The 24,430-nt window shown below is 46.7% G+C and overlaps 1 long non-coding RNA gene across 1 annotated transcript in view; it reads right to left on the bottom strand.

Annotated features, from left to right (window-relative positions):
- LOC140218864 (uncharacterized) overlaps positions 1 to 24,430 on the bottom strand; it is an 83,922-nt gene that overhangs the window by 47,413 nt on the left and 12,079 nt on the right. Inside the window, exon 2 of the long non-coding RNA XR_011895055.1 lies at positions 19,914 to 19,938. This is a non-coding gene — a long non-coding RNA (uncharacterized lncRNA). The remainder of the gene's footprint in view (positions 1 to 19,913; positions 19,939 to 24,430) is intronic.

Raw genomic sequence — 24,430 nt, forward strand, 5'->3', positions numbered from 1 at the left:
AAGGTCACCGACAACGACAGCTAAGTGCATTTCATGCTTAAATGTCGAAGGACGCCTAAGCACTTCTTATAAACGGTGAATGCGAAAACCATCAAGTAGTAGCAGCCTGCGGTAACAACGCCATATGTCACCGACGTCCTGCTCGATGAGAAGCCAAGGAAGCGCGCCACGACCCGCGAGTGCTTCGTCGACCAAGACATGCATCACACTGCGGCTCAACATCACTGTTTCGTCTAGGCGCGCTAGTCACGTGGTGTCACAGGCAATGGGAACACAGGTGCTGTTTCGCTGCTACAGGTGCTGCCAGCTTTTTCGCTCAATGGGCAGTATGATGCTTTCGCATCCAAAACTTCGCAGGTGTAGGACATCCAAGCTACTTACGCATCAAAGACAGCGAAGCTGCATTATGGAGCTCGAACACGCTTCGCAAGTCCTATACGGATTTATTTTGCCACAACCCGAAATCTAAAGAAGACGTTCGAAACGCCTCGCTATGTCAGGTGCAATCCCCTTCAATATAAAGAAGCCTTTTCAAGTGCTTCACAATATACTTCGTACAGGGACTTGCATTTTTCCTTTATTATCATAAAGAAATGATACCGCACGCATGCACTCATCAGAAGAAAGTTATAGTGCTACAACAAAGAGAGACCATGGCTCTTCCTGGCGCTATGGACCTCAACCAGAATATGCTCAGGCAACCGTGAACCAACCGCGGCCGACCGGCTCGACGTCAGTTTGCGCCTACGGGAGTGCAGACGCCAAGGTCTTATCCAAAAGACCCAGAACGGATACCCACTAAACATTTGCAATTTGAACCCCTCTTAGCTCATCTCCGGCGCGGAGCGAGCGATCCGCGCCTTGCGAAACAAAATTACAGATTGCTGGCTTAAATAAGTCCCGCGAAGAAGTTTTTGTCAATGCGAGTGACGTATATGCAAGTCAACCTTCTGTGACTTCTGTCAACCAAAGGACCACGCAGGATTCCGTAAAGGCTACTCAACAATACACCATATTCACACTATAAATAAGGTGATACAAAAATGTGCGGAATACAAGCAATCCTTATATATAGCTTTCATTAATTACGAGAAAGCGTTTGATGCAGTTGAAACCTCAGCAGTCATGGAGGCATTACGGAATCAGGGTGTAGACGAGCCGTATGTAAAAATGATAGATATCTATAGCGCTTCTACAGCCACCGTAGTCCTCCATAAAGAAAGCAACAAAATCCCAATAAAGAAAGGCGTCAGGCAGGGAGATACGATCTCTCCAATGCTATTCACAGCATGTTTACAGGAGGTATTCAGAGACCCGGATTGCGAAGAATTGGGGATAAATGTTAATGGAGAACACCTTAGTAACTTGCGATTCGCTGATGATATTGCCTTCCTTAGCAACTCGGGGGTCCAATTGCAATGCATGCTCACTGACCTGGAGGGGCAAAGCAGAAGGGTGGACCTAAAAATTATTCTGCAGAAAAATTAAGTAATGTTTAAGTCTCAGAAGAGAAGAGCAGTTTACGATAGGTAGCGAGGCACAGGAAGTAGTAAGGGAACATATCTACTTAGGGCAGGTATTGACCGCAGATCCGGGTCATGAGCCTGAAATAATCAGAAGAATAAGAATGGGCTGGGGCGCGTTTGGCATGCATTCTCAGATCATGAACAGCAGGTTGCCGTTATCCCTCAAGAGAAAAGTGTACCACAGCTGTGTCTTACCACTACTCACGTACGGGGCAGAAACCTGCAGGCTTACGAAAAGGGTTCTACTTAAATTGAGGACGACGCGACGAGCTATGGAAAGAATGATAGGTGTAATGTTAAGGGATAAGAAAATAGCAGATTGGGTGAGGGAACAAACGCGAGTTAATGAGACGTTAATGACACCTTAGTTGAAATCAAGAAAAATAAATTGACATAAGCAGGACATGTAATCAGGAGGGAAGATAACCGATGGTCATTAAGGGTTACGGACTGGATTCCAAGGGAAGGGAAGCGTAGCAGGGGACGGCAGAAAGTTAGGTGGGCGGATGAGATTAAGAAGTTTGGAGGCACAACATGGCCACAATTAGTACATCACCGGGGCAGTTGGAGATGTATGGGAGAGGCCTTTGCACTGCAGTGGGCGTAACCAGGCTGATGATGATGATGATATGCAAGTTAACTCATTTTGTAACCATCAATAATTATGTTTGCAAGCGAAACCGGGTTTCCTACGCTGACTACATTCTAGGTTGTTCTTTGATTGACATTTTTTCCCGACCATGCCGCGATACGCCGGTCTTGACCGATGCCTTTCAGCGTCGCCTCACGACCGCCGCACTGAAACTCCCCTTAAAAAGCTTCATTGTAGAACTTAAGTCTCGTAGGGGAAGGCAAGGTCTTAAAAGATGAAAGCTGTGTCTCTCCTGAAGTCGTATTCCCGCATCAATATTAGGCAATTGGTTTCGTGCTACACATTCAGCCCGATAACGAAGCGCAACTCAGCCACATCTGATGCTGTTTTCGTTTATACGAATGAAGCCCCTCAAAAATTAATGGTGAGTTAGCTGTAAATGCGAGAGAAATGTGTCGCACCTTTTCAGGGCGCGCATCCATGATTCACCACAGTGTGAAGTGTCGAGGAGCTCACTCGACACACGTCCTGCATCTTCGAGGATACAGTATATACCATTGTTAGCAAATGAAACAGGTCCCTGACCAAAGTCAAAATAAAAATAAATGACGTTTATGGCTCAGATTATGAACATCGGGATCCAAGCGGATCCCGAAACGTCTTTGTATTTCTATTTTCGCCTTGATCAGTGACCTATTTCTCTTTCTGGCAGTGCTTTTACTTAACCAGACGGTATTGCCTCGAACTTTTCGCTACAATTGTATATATATATATATATATATATATATATATATATATATATATATATATATATATATATATATATATATATATATATATAAATATATATATATATATATATATATATATATTGAGGAGTTCGAATTCGAATGAGAAGTTGGAATTCTCGCGTTCTTTTTTTTTTTTTTGAGGGGGGGGGGGGGGAGGGGAAACTTGCATTCACCTCCTCCAGTACACTACACCTCCAGGCTTGGAGTGTCGCATGACACCGGCAGAAACGCCTACAGCAAGTGGCGCTTTACTAAGACAGGTACAACCAAAGTAAGAAGACCCAATAAGCTTCAAGAATACACTGGCTCAAAACAAAAGGGATTGACCTTCCTGGTGCAGTATTCGGCCGCTGTCTCCCAAATGACGCATTCGAGTAACCAGTGGCCCTCAGTCCCCAGCATCTGCGGAGCAACTGACCAAGGCAGTGGTCAGACACGTAACGCAGCAGAGGGTGCTAAGAAGCTCTGGACCCGGACAGGCCACCAGTGGAACCTGACCCTTGCAACGTTTAACACCCCAACCCTCTCGAGTGCAGCTAGCCTAGCCGGACTCTTTGAGGAAGTATCACGCATTGTTTGTGATATTATTTGCCTTTGTGAGGTTAGCAGAACTGGTGAGGCTTATATAGTGCTGATGTATGACCACGTCCTGCGCTATAGAGGGCTACCAGATAAGCAGTTCGGAGTAGGATTCCTAATCCATAAGGACATAGCGGGCAACGTTGACGCATTCTACAGCATTATTGAGAGGGCAGCAGTATTTGTAATCAAACTTAATAAGAGGCATAAATTAAAGGTAGGAGAAACCTACGCTCCAACATCCAGTAACGATGATGATGAAGTAGATGAGTTTTACGAAGATGCTAAATTAATGATGCGAAAACTGCAAACTCAGTATACTGTAGTCGGGCGACTTTAACGCAAAAGTGGGGAAAAAGTAGGCTGGCGAACAGGCAAGTGGCAACTATGGCGTGGATTCTAGGAGCACTCGAGGAGAGATGTTGGTAGAATTCGCGCAAAGGAATAAGCTGCGAATAATGAACACCTTCTTCAGGAAGCAGTAGACCTGGAAAAGCCCTGATGGTGAAAGTAGAAATGAAATTGATTTCATACTTTTTGCCGATCCTTGCATAATGCAGGATGTAAACGTGTTAGGTGGGCTAAAGTGAAGTGATCATAGGTAAGCGAAGGCTAGGATTCACCTCAATTTGAAGAAAGCAACAGTAAAATTGGTCAGGAAGAAACAGCCCAACCTAGACGCAGTAAGCGTATAAGCAGACGATTATGGGTTGGCACTTGCAAGCAGATATGCAGCCTCAGATCATAGAGATGAAGATGGCATAGAGGCAATGAATGAAGCCGTAACTGGGCTGGCTTCAGAAGCAGCAATTGAAGTGGGAGGTAAGGCACCAAGACAACCAGTGGGTAAGCTCTCCAAATTAACAAATGACCCAATAAATAAGGGTCAATACGTGAAAGTGTCCAACTGAAGAGATCAGATAGAATTAGCGCAACTCTCAAAACCGATCAACAAGGACAAAATAAGGGACATCCGAAATTATGACGTGAGCAAAATTAAAGAAGCAGTAAAAAATGGACGCAGCCTTAAGTCAGTGAGAAGGAAACTTGGTATCGGACAAACCAAGATGGATGCACTGAAAGATAATCAGGGTAATCACATAAGCAACGTTGAAGATATAGTAAAAAAATTGGCTGCGGATTAGCTAAGGTTAAGCCTGGATATCTCGAAGCGAAGAGGTTCAGTGATGCTTACGGTTTAGCTTATGGTTATGCTTTATGATTTAACCTATGGTTACGCTTACGGTTTAACTTATGGATATGCTTTAGTTAGCTTATAGTTTTGCTATACGTGCGCCTTGTGTAGTTAAGCAAATTGTTTATCAATGAGATATACCATAAGTAATGCAGCATTATTAAACTTGTTTATTCATCATTGTTGGGAACATTTTCTTGCGATTTCTGCACAGCCATAAACACAGCTCTCTGTATCGGTAGTATCACTCCCTTCTCCTTCCATGCTGAATGCGCACGCCACTTCTCGGGCAAGCGGTTATATAGTCGGCCTCCGCGATAAACACGGGCTCGTGGCGAACGTCAAACGACGACGCATCGCGCGCGGCAGTGGCCACCTGCGCCGCGCGTGACGCCACGCGCGGTAGCGGCGAACGGTCAGCCGACGTCGCCGGCGGCGGGCGCCTGCTGCGCCGACTGCGAACACGCTTACGGAGCCGACATGCGCCGGCTCCTGCGAAGCGCGGTGTTCACTAGCGTAGTGAAGCTTTTCGCTTCAAAACATCGGAAGAATTCAACACGGACCTTTACAGTACCCAAAGCAGCCAAGATACCTCCATTCAACGTAGTAATGAACAGGTTACAGAGGCTCATTCTATAATCAGCGATGAAGCTAGAAAGGCCTTGCAAACATGCAACGGGGAAGAGCGGCAGGAGAAAATGAACTGCCAGTCTACTTAATCAAAGCTGGAGGAGACAATCTTTCAAAAACTAGCGGCTCTTTATACGAATATTCTATCGGCTCCAAAGGTCTCAGAGAACTGGAAGAATGCCAACGTTATACTAATACGCAAGAAGGGAGACGTTAAAGAATTGAAAAATTATAGGCCCGTTACCTTACTTCCAGTATTATATAAAATATTCACCAAGATAATCTCCAATGGTATAAGGGCAACATTGGACTTTAGTCGACCAAGAGAACAGGAAGTTTGCAGGAAGGGATACACTATAGTGGATCTCATCCATGTCATCAATCAGGTAATCGAGAAATCCGCAGAGTACAATCAACCTCTCTATATGGCTTTCATAGATTACGAAAAGGCATTTAATTCTGAAGATATACCAGCAGTCATAGATGCATTAAGTAATCAAGGAGCACAGGACGCTTACGTAAATACCTTACAAAGTGTATACAGAGATTCCACAGCTACGTTAATTTTCCGCAATAAATGTAGCAAGATAGCTATAAAGAAAGGGTACAGAAAAGGAGACACGATGTCTCCAAAGCTATTCACTGCTAGCTTGGAAGAAGTATTCGAGTTAATAAACTGGGAAGTCTTAGAAGTAAGGATCAACGGTGAATATCGCAGCAAACAGATCTGCAAATGGCAGTGTCCTGTTCAGCAATACTTGGGACGAGTTACCACAAATGATTGAGGACCTTAACAGAGAGAGTATAAGAGGGGTTAAAAATTAATATGCCGAGGACAAAGATAATGATCAATAGCCTGGCATGAGAACAAGAGACCAGGATCGCCAGTCAGTCTCTACCGACTGTGAAGGAGTAAGTTCACCTTGGTGAATTACTTACGGAGGACCCTGATTATGAGACGGAAATTACCGTACGAATAAAAATGGATTGGTGCGCGTTCGGCAGATATTGTCAGCTCCTGTCTGGAAGCTTACCATTAAAGTTGAAAATGGAGGTGTACAGTCAGTACATTTTACCGGTGCTGAAATATGGGGCAGATACTTGGAGTCTGATAAAGAAGCTCGAAAACGAGTTAAGGACCGCGCAAATATCGATGGAACGAAGAATGTTAGGCGTAACGTTAAGAGACAGGAAACAGGTAGAGAGCGGTTTGGACCAGACAGCAAACAGGAATAGTCGATATATGAATTGATATTAGGAGAAAGAAATGGAGTTGGGCAGGTCATATAATGCGTAGGTTGGATAACTGGTGGACCATCAGCGTTATAGAATGGGTGGAAAGAGAAGGGAAGTGCAGTCGAGGACGGCATAAGGCTAGGTGGCGTGATGAAATTAAGAAATTCGCAGGCGCTAGCTGGAATCGGTTGGCGCAGGGCAGGGGTAATTAGAGATCGCAGGGAGAGGCCTTCGCCCAGCAATGGACATCAAATAGCCTGATATATATATATCAGGCTATTATAATATATATATATATATATATATATATATTGTCACGTGGTCGTGACGTCAAAGAACACAGTAGCAATACTGTGAAACACAAAACTAACTTTTATTGGGCGAACCTGTGCCCACAAAAGAGGCTACACTTTTAGCACAACGATAGCGGCGAACACGGTCGGCGATCGTCGAAAATCTGACCAGCGGGTCAAGCGCGTCGGCTTTTATACATCAGTCGTCGAATGTTCCAGAGTAATCGCTGGGACCCGCGTGCCTTCCACAAAGTTCTACATTATTCGCGTCGCGCACACATGCGATCAGATTACACAAAGTTCGGTCAAAGACAGCGGATAGAAGCATTGGTAACTTTCCAGAAACTTCGGATACATGCAGGTGCGTCCCACGCTGTGCGATTACATTTGTTAGGCGGCGAAACGTTGTTGCCCGATAAAGATAAGTACACTTGTCAATATATATATATATATATATATACATATATATATATATATATATATATATATATATATATATATATATATATATATATATATATATATATATATAGATATTGCTACGGCATGAGCCGGGCGAGCAGAAGAGAAAGAAGACGTTAGCTGGTGCAGCCTCGGGACGCCATCTTGTCTTCACCATCAATCTCGTCCCTTAAATTAAGCCGGTTTAACATTAACCGTAACAGTTTTGTGGTGGATTTGCGGGGTACTTCGACCAAGACGACGGAGCTGCTGCAACAAGTGCCACGCCGGAGCCGACGCCTCGCTCGACTGCCTCCAACACCACTTGAGATCCCGATGTCCCACAGCGGCAACCAGCAGCCTTCTCTGGCTGCTCCAGTGCGAACAACCGGCGCCTGGATGCATCAAATGGAGCCCCGCCCTTTCTCGGGAAAATTCGGCGAGGACGTGGAGGAATGGCTAACCCACTACCAGCGTGTGAGCAAGTACAACGGCTGGAACTTCACGGCTCAGCTCGACAATGTGGTTCTGTTCCTCACAGACACTGCGCTAGTGTGGTTCGAGAACCATGAAGATACCTGCACAACGTGGGACAGCTTCGTTACTCATCTCACAGAGTGCTTCGGCGATTTCACCACGAAAAGGAAGCGGGCGAAGCAGACATTGCTGCGGCACGCTCAAGTCCCAGGTGAGACCTGTACTACGTACATAGAGGCAATCCTGAAGCTTTGCAGAACGGTCAGTCCTCGAATGTCCGAAGAGGATAAGGTTGGACACCTTCTCAAAGGCATAGCCGAGGAGGTTTACGTTTACTTAATCGGAAAGGAGAGTCTCGCCTCGGTCGCCGACCTCATCAAGCATTGCCGCACATTTGAGGCCTTGAAGCTGCGCCGTATCACGCCAAAGTTCGGCAGGTTAGCAAATGTCACAACGGTGGCAAGCGTTGACGAAAATGACAACTACAGTTTTCAATTTGACCTTGCGGCAACTATAAGGCAAATTGTCCGCGAAGAACTTGAACGACACAGAAAAGGGGCGGATGTCGGACAGCTTGGCTACGCTTCCAACCAACCTCAAGAACGTGCTTCTGCTGTGTCCGCATTGTCTGCCATGCCAGGCGTTGCACATTGTCGAGTGGATCAGCTGCGACAGCACCGACGTACTTTTCCCGGCGATCGACGCACGATCAACGAACTCGTCGAGCTACCACCACGAATCTGAATTCGGAAGATCGCGTTTATTATTCGCAGCGTCCCAGGGTTGACCCCGAGGCTTACAACGTAGGTCGCACATCGCCTGTGTGTTACAGCTGTGGCGCCTCAGGACAAATTGCTCGTTTTTGTGGCCGGCGCCGACAGGCAACAACATATGGCCCACCACCAACTTGGCCTAATTCTGAACGTGACAGTTATGACGACCGTTGGCCGACAGATCCTGATACTGCAAACACCAGAGGCGCGCCACCCCGGAATACCTTCCGTCAATGTAGTAGAAGGAGTGGCTTGCCAGCTTCAGACCGCAGCCTGACGCCCCCAACCAGTCGCCAACGCCGTTCACCGTCACCACGGCGACTTGCTACGTCACCACCGCCGTCGGGAAACTAGCAGGCGCGGCCGATGGAGGTAAGGTCGCCGGACAGTCTGCGTCTCTGCGAAATACTCATCTGCCTATTATTATGGTGAAGAACAAAGTGCGGGTATTAATTGATAGTATACCTGCAACAGCATTAGTGGATCCTGGTGCTACCGTTTCCGTCATGAGTGTGACTTTCAAAGAGCGGCTGGGTCGGAAAGTTATGTTCCCGTGGAATGGTGATGTGATGTTTCGTGGTGTCAGTGGATAGTGCCTAGTTCCCCTTGGTATTTGTGTTGCAAGTGTTTTGCTCGGAGGAGAAGATCTTAAAACAGAATTTCTCGTACTACCGCGGTGCACTCATGATGTGATTCTCGGGATTGACTTTCTTCAGGATTGTGGTGCATCCGTTAACTGTGGCACAAACGAAATTGCGTTGAATAGCGCGCTTCTCGCCACCCTTGCTGACACCTCCTTACCAGTGAAAAACTATTGTGTTGCTTCGAACGATTTGCTACTACCGCCTTGGTCGCTGTCACATATTCCTGTCAACTTCACTGCTGCCGACCTTTCATCGTTTGACGCGCAAGTCCAGCCACTTACGTCGAGCTGCGCAAAGGGAGATGTACTTGTACCGCGCTCTGTCGTGAGAGTAGTGAATGGCGCCTCAAATTTGTGGGCTTTCAATTGTTCTTGCGCCCCTGCTGTTCTTCCGCGTGATATGAAGCTCGCTGAATTTGACGAGATTACTTACAGCTCCATTACAGTTCTAAGCGAGGAGAAGCAGTCTCATACTAGCGATCCTCACCAAAGCACTTCTGAAGAGCAGATCTTACGGATGATCAACAAGGCGCTGCCCTCACATGAGAGCCACGCTCTCGCACTAGTTTTGTGGGCACATCTTTCTGTATTCGATTTCACACAAGACGACAAGCAGGCTTCACTTCCGCGTTCTCGTGCTCGCCACAGAATTGACACCGGATCTGCGCACCCCATTCGGCAAAAGCCTTACCGCGTTTCTTCAACAGAGAGGACAGTTATTGCTGAACAGGTGAAAGACATGCTGCGGAAAAGTGTTGTTCAAGAGTCCTCTAGTCCGTGGGCAGCACCAGTAATCTTAGTAAAGAAGAAGGATGGATCGTGGCGGTATTGCGTTGATTACAGGAAATTGAATGCGGATACCGAAAAGGATGTGTATCCACTTCCTAGAATTGATGAGGTGATCGATTGTTTACATTCCGCTGCCTACTTTTCATCACTGGATTTGCGACCAGGGTATTGGCAGATACACAGGCACCCAGACGATAAGGAGAAAGCGGCCTTCGTGACACTAGACGGTCTTTAGGAATTGAACGTTATGCCGCTCGGCCTTTGTAACGCGCCAGCAACATTCGAACGATTCATGGATACTATCCTCCGAGGACTTAAATGGGAAATTTCTTTGTGCTACCTCGACGATGTGATGATTTTTGGCAGCACATTGAGCGAGCATAACAGCCGTCTCAGCCTTGTTCTGGATTGTGTCAAACAAGCAGCCTTGATCCTAAATTCCAAGAAATGTCGTTTCGGGGAAACCGAGACGTTAGTACTTGGGCATCTGGTCGACAAAAACGGTGTGAGGCCAGATCCACGGAAGATTGAAGCAGTCAGCTCCTTCGAAGCACCGAAGTCAGTGCGGGAGTTGAGGAATTTCTTGGCCCTGTGCTCGTATTTTCGTCGCTTCGTCCCAAGATTTGCCGACGTGGTGTAGCCCCTAACATTACTCCGAAAAGCCGTTCCTTTCAACTGGACATCGGCTTGCGACGACGCGTTCCGCCAGCTAAAGTTTCTACTGATGTCAGGGCCCATATTGCGTCACTTCGATGCATCCGCACCTACGGAAGTGCACGCTGATGCCAGTGGCACCGGCATCGGTGCCGTACTAGTGCAACGTCATCAAGGAGCTGAACACGTTGTGGCTTATCCTAGTCGCTCCTTGACTAAGGCGGAACGCAATTACACTGCGACCGAGCAAGAATTCTTGGCAGCTGTTTTCGCTGTCCACAATTTTGGCCCTATATCTACGGACGCCCGTTCACTATCATTACTGACCACCACGCGTTATGCTGGTTAATGAATCTCCGTGACCCGAGTGGACGACTGGCACATTGGGCTCTTCGACTGCAGGAGTACGGCTTCGATATTTCCTACAAGTCCGGGCGTCGCCACGCAGATGCGGACTGTCTCTCCCGCCTTCCTCTGACGACGACGGAGTGTGACGAAGACAATTTTGATGACTGTTTTGCTCCCATTTCTTCTACATTCCCAGACTCGATTACTTTCAAAGCAGAGCAGGAAAATGATATTAGTTTGGAACCTCTATTTGTAGCCGCATGGCGTCCTGGAGCCACCGGTCGATTTTGTGTCCGTGACGGCCTGCTTTACAAGAGCAATTATTCGGCTAAATGCGCACGCTTCCTTCTGGTGGTGCCGCAGAGTCTGCGAACGGACATACTGAGAGCCATGCACGACGATGTGACCTCTGGCCATCTAGGATTCATCAGAACTTTGAACCGGACACAGGAGCGTTTTTACTGGGCCAGAATGCACGACACAGTCAAGCACTACGTCGCCAGTTGCAAACAATGTCAACTCTACAAGCGCCCTACGACCGCTCCGCCAGGTCTTCTCCAACCTCTGCCGCCGCCTCGCCTGCCATTTGAACAAGTGGGTATCGATCTTCTGGGCCCATTTCCCCGATCATCTAACGACAACCGATGGGTGATCGTATGTGTCGACCATCTGACCCGTTACGGGGAAACGGCAGCTGCGTCTGTTGCGACGTTTTTGCTTCGATTCATTATTCTTCGACATGGTCCCCCCGGTCATCATTAGCGATCGCGGTCGTCAGTTCGTTGCGGACGCCGTAGAAGAACTGCTTCGTCTCTGCAGTTCGCAGTTCCATCATTCAACGCCTTACCACCCTCAGACAAATGGGCTTGTAGAAAGTACGAACAGAACTCTAACTAACATGCTGGCCACGTACGTATCTTCCGATCACAAGGACTGGGATGACGTACTCCCCTTCATCACCTATGCTTATAATACTGCAAAGCATGAGACCAGCGATTACAGTCCTTTTTATCTCCTTTACGCACATTCACCGCTAAGCTGCATTGACAATATACAACCGTTTGACATTCACAGCGAGTACTCTGTTGCCAAGACGCTTTGTCTTGCCGAAGAAGCCCGGCGTATCGCTCGTCTTTGTACTGTGGCATCGCAACACCAATCGAAAGAGCGCTATGACAGCCGACACCAGTCTGTCTCGTACGCTACAGGAGACTTTGTGTGGTTGTGGACTCCGGAACGTAAACGTGGCTTATGCGAAAAGTTTTTACCCCAGTACACGGGCCCATTCGTCATTGTAGATCGCTTGAGTGACTTGACGTACGTGGTGGCACGCTTGACGTCCGCTGGTCGTCGGTCTAGCCGGACCCAGTTAGTACATGTTACCCGTCTCAAGCGGTTTCACCCTACGCTTTCCCAGTGATTTGGACTTGCCCAGCGGGCTTTGTCTGGCAACCGGGAATTGCTACGGCATGAGCAGGGCGAGCAGAGGAGAAAGAAGACGTTAGCTGGTGCAGCCTCGGGACTCCATCTTGACTTCACCATCAATCTCGTCCCTCAAATAAAGCCGGTTTAACATTAACCGTAACAATATATATATATATATATATATATATATATATATATATATATATATATATATATATATATATATATATATATATATATGTGTGTGTGTGTGTGTGTGTGTGGCTGAAATTGAAATGTAACAAATAATTAAGCAAAAGGAAATGAAAGTGGACAAAATGATCACTTGTCGCCAGTGGGAACCGAACTCACAACCTCGACATTACGCTTGCGTTGCAATACCAATTGTGCTACATTGACGGCTACGTAAACTTGACCTCAAGGGAAATTAATATTTTCTGAAAAGAATAGTTAAGGAAAATTAGGGTTGATCCCACTTTCATTGGAATCGTTAGAACACGAAAGTAAAACGTGTCTTCGCAGAAACTGCTGTATGTTTGTTCCGTTATCCCACGGTCCGCTGCTGCAAAAGGCGCAAGATTTGCGGGCCGGCGACCGTGTTGCAGGTTGGCTTGGTGAGCGGCGCACAGCTGCCGAGTTGCTTCGGCGACGGCACGAGCATTTTGTTCAGACTCCGTAGTGTCTTGGGTAGCCAGTTGAGTTGCGACACAATAAGCTTCAGGAATGCGTATGGCAGAGCTTGCAGCTGCGCGGCGAACGCTCGAAGGCGTTGTGCTTCACGTTGGCGTTCTGCTTCATGATGGCACGAATCTCGCCGGACCAAAGCGAGATTCGCCGTCGACACCGTTGCCTTTCGGTGCCGCTTAGCACAGCACTTATCTTAGTTGGTGCCACCGCAACCAATGCAGTAGGTGGAGTATATGAATTGCTCATGAAGGTTGAAGCTGCACTCCGTAGACGACGAGGCGCCACATGCTAATTCGACACGAAGCCAAACCATGTATGCAATGATCCAACACCAGGCTATACCGCGTTGCAGCATCCACTGCGCTGTGACTACTGAAGTGCTCTCTGTCGGCACACGTTAATGTCAAGCTACACGGCTCCTATAATATTTGGGGTTTTACGTGCCAAAACCACTTTCTGATTATGAGGCACGCCGTAGTGGAGGACTCCGGAAATTTTGACCACCTGGGGTTCTTTAACGTGCACCTAAATCTAAGCACACGGGTGTTTTCGCATTTCGCCCCCATCGAAATGCGGCCGCCGTGGCCGGGATTCGATCCCGCGACCTCGTGCTCAGCAGCCCAACACCATAGCCACTGAGCAACCACGGCGGGTTACACGGCTCCTATCTCCGTCACACAAGCTGATTGGAGCACTCCCGAAGGTACCAGGCGTACACAGGTAATATCCTTGCGCTGCTTTACATAGTTGCAGGAATAACTGGCTGATTAATTGGGTATACACTGGATAGTTCTACTTTTGATGGCTACTTGATATGGTACATCAATACGTGACATGTTAGGGCCTGTGCGCTGGCACGTCGTATACCGCAGATTACTATTGCAGTTACCACAATTATCCGTAATAGCCACCCTAACCGTGATTACGCAGCCAACATGGCAGCACCCATTCAGCCCAGACCGCCCGCGTCGACCCGAATTCATGCTTGTTACTGGCTATCAGTCCAGTCAGAAAGAAAGAAGCGGCAAAATCAGTCATTGCTAAGTCTCATATCAAGCTGAGGTCGAATCATTAGGCATGTTTTGTCGTAATTATTGAGATCGGCTGTTTGTTTCCACGCTACTAGGACTACGGACACGGCACCGAGCCGTAAAACTGGATTTATGTCTACTTAGCAGATGGCACCACCGCATTAGCATTGGTGATGCGTTGACGATGACGAACGCTATAAGAGCCTAATTGTCCAGTGCAACATTAATTTACTATCCCGCTCTGGCATGATACGTGTTGACCTTAACGAGCAAACGCCAAGTAGTTGCCGAGCAGACGGTGTGGCGCAGGCGTACATGTGTAAGCGCATTCGCACGTACTACTTGCTAAGGAGGCTAACTGCGGCGAAAGCGTACAGGTAAAGCGAAGCCCTGCTGTCGCATGCATGTAAGCGCAGCTTGTGGTTACGGGGTTAAAACATTTTCTGCGTCAATCAACCAATCATGGAGCATGTAACAGGACGGCAAGCAGACGCTGAGCAGATGACGTGGAGCGGATGGGCACATCTCCAGTGGCATTCGGCCTTCTATGGGCTAAGAATTCGTGATGCTTCCACAGTGCGGCAACCCGGCAGCCATTTTACTCCTTGGCGCGACGCCATAGCCGTTACATCCGCTACGTAGTGAATAGTCGACCCCGGTATGAAACGCTTTCGTATTAAAAACAGACAAATTTAATATATAGGTAGATGGATCTGACATGTGTCACACGAGTGTCTGTAAAAACCGCAAGAAAACCTATTAAGAGCTACGCAGAGCATGCACAGTTTTCTAAACTTCGAAATCAGAAATTTTTAAGCGCTAAGGTTAAACAGCAGAAAAAGGGCTAAGTTATGCAGCCATGCGGATGGGCGAAGCGTTAGGTATTGCAGCTTGGTACATGGCTGCCATGCACCAATAATACAAAACGGAACGGAAGACCATGCAAAGAATATACCAGGCAATAATGCAAGCGCATAAAACGTGCTGCGGGAAAGAAATGCACGTGAAGCTTGTGTGATGCGACGCTGTCAATGCTAAATTGTGGTCGTTAGGCACAATCGTGCTCACGTGAGATGCAACGTGGTGTCCATGGCCGACAGAGTCCCAAGAACGTGCGGTGGTGCCGACATACAAGTAGTCGGTTTAATTAATGGCAACAGTTGAAACGCCGTTTAGTCCTTTCAGTTTTCGTGCGTCCTCGGCAACGTGCGATTACGCACATCGTGTTGTAGCTTACAAGGCGGAAGTACTTTCGGTGCCGTAGTGACAAGAGATTGTGAGTCTGCTATTTCTGCGAAACGGTTGAGCCTGATTGGGACTTGATAAACCTCGACACGTAGGCATTTCTTTAATATGGGGCGAAACATGCGGCTGCTTTTGGTTCTCGTATCCGCAACTACACCACCATTTCTTAGAAGCAATTTCACATCAAAGGATAAGCTGAACAGCAGTGCTGCGTAACTTGCCTTTCGTACACGATATAGTGCGCATGAAAGGCGGTGCGCGATAACATGGGCTCGCGTTCGACAATGACCCGCTGTACAGAAGCCAGGTGGAGTTTCTAGAAATCATGTTTCCGCATAAAATAACGCTATAATGCACAATATAATCGAATATGCCAAACATTCACACTAATGATTGAAGTAAATCCTGCAAAGAAGAATAATTTAATCAACGAATCAAGCACGTCATAGCAATCGCCTCACGTCATCGTAATGTGCCATCTGAATATGGCTTCATGCTTGCTTGCAACGACAGCGGTTGATCATCACGCAATGAGGTATCTCACGCAAAAGTAATTGCTCCATACCCCGTGGGTTTCGTAACAAAAAATACGTATCCCGCGCACTGTAGGAATCAGTGCAAGCTAAGCTTTTGTAGTTTTTTTTTTGTGAAAGACACTGTTCATATTTAGCAACCCCCATTTGCAAGTGTAAAGAATATGGCCTTGCTAGACGTTTTCCCACCTGGAAGCACCTCACTAAACAAAGACTTCTGTCGTTCGAACAAGCGCGTTCCACACAAGACGACTAAGGAACTTTGTAACGACGGGGGTATGACGACGGCGGCGTGACCAATCACATGGTGACAGTGGGATCATGAAATTGGAATGATGACGATGAGATCAATGTGATAGAACGACCCTGAAGAACGGCATGAAGACGGCAGTGTGACGACGACGCAATGATGACGATGGAATGATAAAAAAGGAAAGAGGTATGGCGACAATAGACGTGTGACGCTGAAATGACGACGACCATATGACGAAGACGGCGTGACGGCAACATGGAAATACGTGAATAATGATGGTAGAAACGACGACGGAAAGACTGCTGCGGTATCATGGAGGCTGTACAATTCAGAATGCATGACGGTGACTGCATGACGACAACGCAGTAACGACGATGGCGAGACGACGGCAAAATGAAGATGGCTGCACCATGATAATGAAATAACGACATCGTGGGCCGTATTCTGAAACGATCCACTTCGGCATTACTATCCCGTCGACGACAGTCACATTCAATAAATTAACGAGCGGCTTACCTGTGACATGGGCATGCGCTACCAACAAGTGCTCTCGAACGCTTCACAACGCGCCCGAGAGCGCACCGTGCTAGTGCAGAACTGCTCGGCTGTGTTTTTTCAAGTGTAATGACCGCAGTACGGGTTCTGCGCACTCACTATAATTGGTTACGGCCGCATTAGATCAAGTAAATTGGAAAAGGAATTGTGAAATGTTTCATTTTATTGAATAAATTGTGCTATAACTCAAGCGGTTGCGAAATACATTTTTGATAATGTTATCATGCGACACACTGTTTCTGCGTCTGTGCGTCAGCCATCGTGCACCGCCAAACCGGCACCGTCTGGCCTCTCTCAACTACTCTTCACCACGAACCGGACATCACCAACACACAAACAGCGCGTTGCTCATGGTGGCGCTGCCTGCTGTTCCAAGACACTGTCAACGAAACACATCACTTTCACAAGGCAAACAATGCCGTAGCCGATCAACAGTCAAGAAACACCGCTGCGCAGAACTACGTCCAGACCGCCATCAAAAAATACTATAATCTTATCATCATCAGCGTCGCTACGCCCACTTCTCGAACTACCCAGTTCATGTACTAATTGTGGCCATGTTGTCCCTGCAATCTTCTTAATCTCATCCGTCCACCTAACTTTCTGCCGCCCCCTGCTACGCTTCCCTTCTCTTGGAATCCAATCCCTAAACCTAATAAGAATAATAATAATATTTGGGGTTTTACGTGCCAAAACCCCTTTCTGATTATGAGGCACGCCGTAGTGGAGGACTCCGGAAATTTTGACCACCTGGGGTTCTTTAACGTGCACCTAAATCTAAGCACACGGGTGTTTTCGCATTTCGCCCCCATCGAAATGCGGCCGCCGTGGCCGGGATTCAAACCTAAATGACAATCGATTATCTTCATTCCTTATTACATGCCCTGCCCATGCCCATTTCTTTTTCTTTATTTCAAGTAAGATGTCATTAAACCGGGTTTGATCCCTCAACTAATCGGCTCTCTTCTTATCCCCTCTTAACGTTACACCCATCATTCTTCTTTCTATAGCTCGTTGCGTCCTCCTCAATTTAAGTAGAACCCTTTTCGGGAGCCTCCAGGTTTCTGCCCTGTAGGTGAGTACTCGTAAGACAGCTGTTATACACTTTTCTTTTGAGGGATAATGGCAACCTGCTGCCAAACGCACCCCAGCCCATTCTTATTCTTCTGATTGTTTCAGCCTCATGATCCAGATCCGCGGTCACTACCTTTCCTAAGTAGATATATTCCCTTACTACATTCAGTGCCTTGCCACCTATCGTAAACTGCTGTTCTCTTCCGAGGCTGATAAACATTGTTTCAGTTTTCTGTAGATTAATTTTTAGACCCACCCTTCTGCTTTGCCTGTCCATGTCAGTGAGCATGGATTGCAACTGGTTTCCTGAGTTACTAAACAAGGCAATATCATCAGAGAATCGCAAGTCACTAAGGTATTCTCCATTAACTCTTATCCCCAATTCTTGACAACCCAGGTCTCCGGATACCTCTTGTAAACACGCTGTGAATAGCATTGGACAGATCGTATCTCCCTGCCTGACGCCCTTCATTATTGGGATTTTGTTGCTTTATGAAGGACTACGGTGGCTGTAGAGCCGCTATAGAGATCTATCATTATTCTTACATACGGCTCGTCTACACCCTGATTCCGTAATACCTGCGTGACTGCTGAGGTTTCGACTGAATCAAACGCTTTCTCGTAGTCAATGAAAGGTATACATAACGGTTGGTAATATTCCGCACATTTCAAGATCAGAAACTGTCAACTCTTTTATGTATACTACACTGCACCACCAACCAACCACGAAAAGACGTGTTCGTTTACTCTTGGGAGCACCCAACAACACTCTGACGTCAAATTGATTAGAGCGCAACTACTAGATGGCACTATTTACGGTTTTGCTAAAAAAAAAAGCCAGTCCGCGCGCGCAGTTGGCGGAGGTATGGCAAAAGTGATAGTATCACCTAAGTGGATGATTAGGGAGCATACAGCCCCATAATTGCGACGCCGCGATGACCTTGCGGCAACAACGGCACGACCACAGCATCAGGAAGCTATGACGACTTGCGGAATGACAACGGGTGCATAATCATGAAGCATGAAGATGGTGGAATGACGAAGACAGCATCAAAAGAAAGAATGATCACAATGGAATTAGGACAATGAAAGCATGTCCGTGGTGTCGGTCGCTCACTGGTTCACGACCGCCGCCGGCACCCGCAAAGGGGGTCCCGACCAAACCGCCGATCTTAATATAAGTTATAAAAAGAACATAGTATGCCTGTTGTTGATTAGTACGGCTGATCTAGTACTACGGCTGACTGTTGACGAATTGCTAAAATCACTGACTCGCTTTTGAGAACATAAGAGAGAGTGTGTTAGGTGGCATTGGTGCTCTACGTTTGTGGCTTACTGTATTTGCTCGGGATAAAAGTGACCTCTGATGTAGAAGTGTGATATAGCTTGATGGAGTCGTAAACATGTAAAAAAGCACTGGTCGAGGGTCTCCCAGATATCATGTTTGTGTGGACAACAAGTTATCGGGTGTACGCTAAAATGACAGAACGAATACTGAGAGAAAAGTAAGGTGTCTCAGGCAAGTGTATAGAGTGATCACAAGGGAAATATCACGGGTTTGTTTGGGAGTTATTATACACATAGTGTTCTATAGAGTCGTTGCCTACCCGAAGGCCCGAATTCCTTTGTATACCGCTCGCCTGTGCTTTTATTTTCTTTGAATTCTTTTGCAGGCAGGCAAATAATGTTCCTGAACTTAGCGTCCTTATTTCTGAAACTCCCAAATACGCACTACGCTAAGCAATACTACTTTCATTGAAAACCTACAGGGGCTTATCCTTCCTTCAAAACAATTCATAATATAACTTCACAACACTTCCTTCTGAAAACTACAGTGACGAATGTTTGATGATACACCCTAAGCGATTCTAAGTTTTTAAGTACTTATAAACTTGTAATCCTACCATGTGCACAAGTCGTCTACGTTATTAAACGTTTCCCATACCTGTATTTCAGGTCAGCTCAATCTAGTCATACGTCAGATTCACGTACAGGACAGTCATCTCCCGATTATAAAGACGCTAAGCAAGCAGGAAGATTACTCGACGTGTAAGCGATGTTTATTGCACAACAGCGAACTCCCATATCAAATACTATTTTAAATGCTTGCGTACAACGAAATTACGTGTACTTCTCTACTTACGGAGGCTCTATCGACTCGGCAGAACCTAGAGAAGAATAGAGTGGCGTGAGTAATCGCGATATCACAACATAGAGCATTTTCTTGCGATGGTCACACATCTCAATCAAAACAACAATTACACTAGATATAGCCCAAGAGCCAGTAACTATCCCTAACACAAGCTCCAGCCCTCTCCCCCACCGCCCAAAAAAACGTTAAGAATGACGGTATGGTCAAATTATCCATCGCTTCGTACTCTTTTGGGCAAAGCAAATTATTTATGAATTATTTGTTGGTACTGCTACATATACCACCGACTGAAAGTATAACCGATTATGCCCCCTTACTCTCCCACAATGTAAATGCCACCTAGTGCAGTCCTCGCTTCGAATTACTGCTTTGAGAAACCCTTTTCTACTTTGATTGGACCGTATTTTTTAACAATGGAAAAACATTTGCCGCCCTAGAACTGATATGGCTCGTGTTTCTCAACATGACATGCGGCAGAAGTCATGCTATTTCGAAAGAACAACAACCAAATGGGAGACTGAGGTTGCTCGCAAAGCACCGTAAACCACGGCTTCCTGAGCCTAAAGCATCACGGGGAGTACAGTAACCACGGACGCATCAGCGACCGAGCGAGTTCCAAGCCGGCTGCAAGAATCGGAGGCAGTTTCTGTATTTGAATGCAGATCTGTTTGGTGGTGTGTCTTTAAAAAGGGTTGCAAGAATACATTTTTCCAACATGAAAACACAGGCAGTAGTTTACCAAGAAATCACCGGTATTTTTAAGGCAGAAAATTGGGCTGGTTGCTGTTGATGCATTTGCTGGGATATGGTTATTAACGCAAAGAAGACTAACGGACTGACTGATAAGACCGTCCTGTCCCACCGTATTTCCGTTAGTCTTGTTTGCGCTAGTAACCATGCCACCGCAAATGCATCGGTATTTCGTACGCATTTAAAAGGAGCACACAGTTAAGCACGTCCAATCATAAACTTCCCGTGCCTTCCTAATGAACGACGCCTATTGGTATTCAACACTGTCTGAGTGGCACTTTAGAGACGCATTGTCCTACAAAAATATGTGCACATTCTACTACACACATTCTACACATTCTACATTCTACAGATAGATTCTATTCTTTATCCTCCACTGTTTAATGGCGGCTCGGCGATAACCTGGGGAGCGCCGATGAGAGTTGCACCTACACTGTAAACGAAAATAAACCCATCTGGGAGTTTTTAGCACGCGATTTTAACAGGACCTAAAGCACCCCCATCCTCGAATATTTACTCCGATGTATAGGAGCAATACGGCGGCATTCCGGCGTTTCACTCCATTGGCTAGCTGGCGAAATGACACGATTTTACTCCGTTTCAAAATCCTGTGAAAGCTCCGACAGGGAGATTGAAAAACTCCCTCCTCCGAAACAGGTTGGTCACGGGGTGCTTCCCATCAGGCTGTGCGCCGCGCCAGCGAGCGGGCGTGTTCGGCGGAGCCGGCAGTACTCATGGCTGACGGTTTGTTTACATCTGTGAAATCGCGTTCCGTGACAGCTTTTCGTCAATTCGCATCCCGTATTTCCTTCCAGAAATTGTTATAGGCGTGCCTGAGGCTCATTGTATCTCAGCATCAAGTACGTTAGCTGTGATCCCTTTGCTTGCTAACAACGATTAATGCAAGCCCAACGCTTCGTATTGCAGAAAAAGGCTCACAATGCGAACGGAAATAACTCCCAGGTGGAAGTCATGTAGCGACATCCCTCTTGGGAGTTTATTATGCTCCGTATGATCGGAGTAGAATTTTTACTCCGTGCAAGCGCAATTTACGGGTAGAACCATCGGAGTTTTTTTACCTTTTCTAATTTCTTTGTTTGCACTCAACGGAGTTTTTTCGAGGTGCCGCGGGAGTATAAAAAGAAGTATCGTGTTAGTTTGCGCGAAGATTTCTATATGCAGAGGCTACTAGTCAAATTTCTAAATATGCACACAAGACCACGTCAAATTAAACAAAACCAGTCAATGAAAGCACATAAATCATGACATACATAACCATTTGAGAACCGCCCAATGGAGAACTTTGAAATACATACAACGTACACGCGACACACAAGAAGCAACGCTACCAGTATATATAGCCACGATACGGTGTGCCCCGCAACTGCCTAGCGAGCAGCTGTACTGTTTTCAAAATTATGGCTCACATGCTCGTTTATACTAGACCTGGCTCTCTGAAGTTAACAGAAAACCTTAATCAAATGAAACTGTCGATTCAGAATACCTTGAAAAAGGTAATGGCGTAATTTTTCAAAATTAAAATGCTATACTTAGGTGCTGAAGCGACTTCGCACACTGCCGGCGCTCGCAGCCAAAAAGTGGTGCGTTGGTTACAGTAAGCAAGAAAAATGTAAGAGCGTGGGCTTCATGGCAAAATTAATTTTGTTCGAAATAGTGGTAGCTTAGCAAGAATTTATTACGTGTATGACCCGCAGCCGTCGACGTAACACCGAGAAGTGCGTAGTCATACATTTTCTAGACCGCACTATTGCTCAGCGTCCAAGCAATGTCTCTCGTTTGGAAAAAGGAGCTACATCGCTGATCTGTCGAGCGAATCCTCACACTCGGAGACAGCAGGCATGCTTCCAAATCAGTGTCTGGGATAGAGCATAATGTTAATGCAATATCGGAAGCAACGACGGACCAAAACCAAAATGCACGATAACAATTTCATTCACATCGCTACGTAAGCACTTTTATTTACAGTAAACGCATACCAATGTCCTACCGTTTTTCTTGGGCGGTCATATCCGTACACAGGTATACACAAAAACAGTTGCTCGCACTCCGGTCTTTCTGACTGACAACATAGCACCGCAACGAACTGGGAGTATGCCATTCATGTGCGACTGGCACGGATGTCGACGCTCGAACAGTCGCTGCTGTTGCCGTTGCTACATGGTCCTTTCAAACATTGCACCGGACGTTGTCAGTATGTACTCAGGAGGACATAAATATCGCATTTCGCGTACTGAAGAACAAAAACCATGGTCACACAGCGCAAAAACACAGTCAGAAACCTGTGCAGGCATCACGCGCCAGTGAGAAAACCTCTGTGTAAATACACAAGCCTTTTTGCGCACTTGGAAACGTCGCGCTTGCATTCATCGTTATCAGCAAAGTGATCACAGTTAATGTACTTGAAGCTGAGTTGCAATGAATGAGCTTCAGGAAATTCAAGAACAGGTGTCACGGAACGCCCCTTCCCAGATGTAAGCCATGAGCACTGCCGACTCTGCCGAACGCGGCCCGTCGCTGGCGCGGCGCTCAGCCTCATGGAAAGCGCCACCGGACCAACCTGTTTCAGCGGGGGGAGTTTTCTTAACCCTGTCGGAGTTTTATAGGAGAACTATATTCTGAAGCGGAGTAAAATTGCGTCATGTCGCCTTAATCCTTCTGCAGCTAGCCAACGGAGTGAAACGAGGGAATCCCGCTGTATTGATCCCATATACCGGAGTAAATATGCGACAATGGGTAGGTTTTAGGTTACATCACCTGTTAAAAATTCCTAGGTGGGTTTATTTTCGTTTATATAGACGTCGGCCTTTCAAACGTTGCACCGGCCCTTGTCACCATGTACCCACAAGGACATAAAGGTCGCATTGCACGTACTGAAGAACACAAGCCACGGTCACGCAGCACGAAAATAGTTAGAAACCTGTGCCGACATCATGAGTCAGCAGCTTCGAGGTATACCTAAGCCTTTTTCCGCACTTGAAACGTTGCTCTTGCATTCATCGTTGTCAGCAAATTGATCACAGCTAACGTACATCAAGCTGAGATGCAGTCAGCTTAAGGCACGCCTATAAGACTTTTTGGAAGGAAATACAGGAAAAAAATTGACGAAAAGCTGTCACGGAACGCCACTTCACAGATGCAAAAGAACCGTCCGGCACGAGCACTGCCGACTGCGCCGAACGCGGTCAGTCGCTGGCGCGGCGCACTTCCTGATGGGAAGTGCTACGTCACGAACCTGTGTCGGCGGGGGGAGTTCTTTAATAAAAAACTCTTTGTCGGAGTTCTCAAAGGAGAACAAGATTTTGCGGCGGAGTCAAATCGCCTCATGTCGCCCTAATCCACCCGCAGCTAGCCAACGGAGTAAAACGACGGAATGTCGCCGTATTGCTCCCAAGTATCGGAGTAAATATGCGAGAATGGGTAGGCTTTAGGGCACATCACCTGTTAAAAACTGCTAGGTGGCTTTATTTTCGTTTACAGTGCAGGCATACTTCGAAGCTGCTTATTGACTCGTGATGTGGGCGCAGGTTGCTGGCTGTGTTTTGGCGCTGCGTGACAGTGGTTTGTTTTCTTCAGTCCCTGCAATGTGACTTTTATGTCACTGTGGGTACATGCCGACAACGTCCTATGTATTGTTTCAAAGGACCGCGTTGCAATGACAACAGCAGCCACTGTTCGAGCAACGACGTCCGTGCTTGTCGCACGTGAATAGCATACTCCAAGTTCGTTGCAGTGCTGTG

This window comes from Dermacentor andersoni, chromosome 6 (genome assembly GCF_023375885.2).
Source record: "Dermacentor andersoni chromosome 6, qqDerAnde1_hic_scaffold, whole genome shotgun sequence".
Classification (NCBI taxonomy): Eukaryota; Metazoa; Arthropoda; class Arachnida; order Ixodida; family Ixodidae; genus Dermacentor; species Dermacentor andersoni.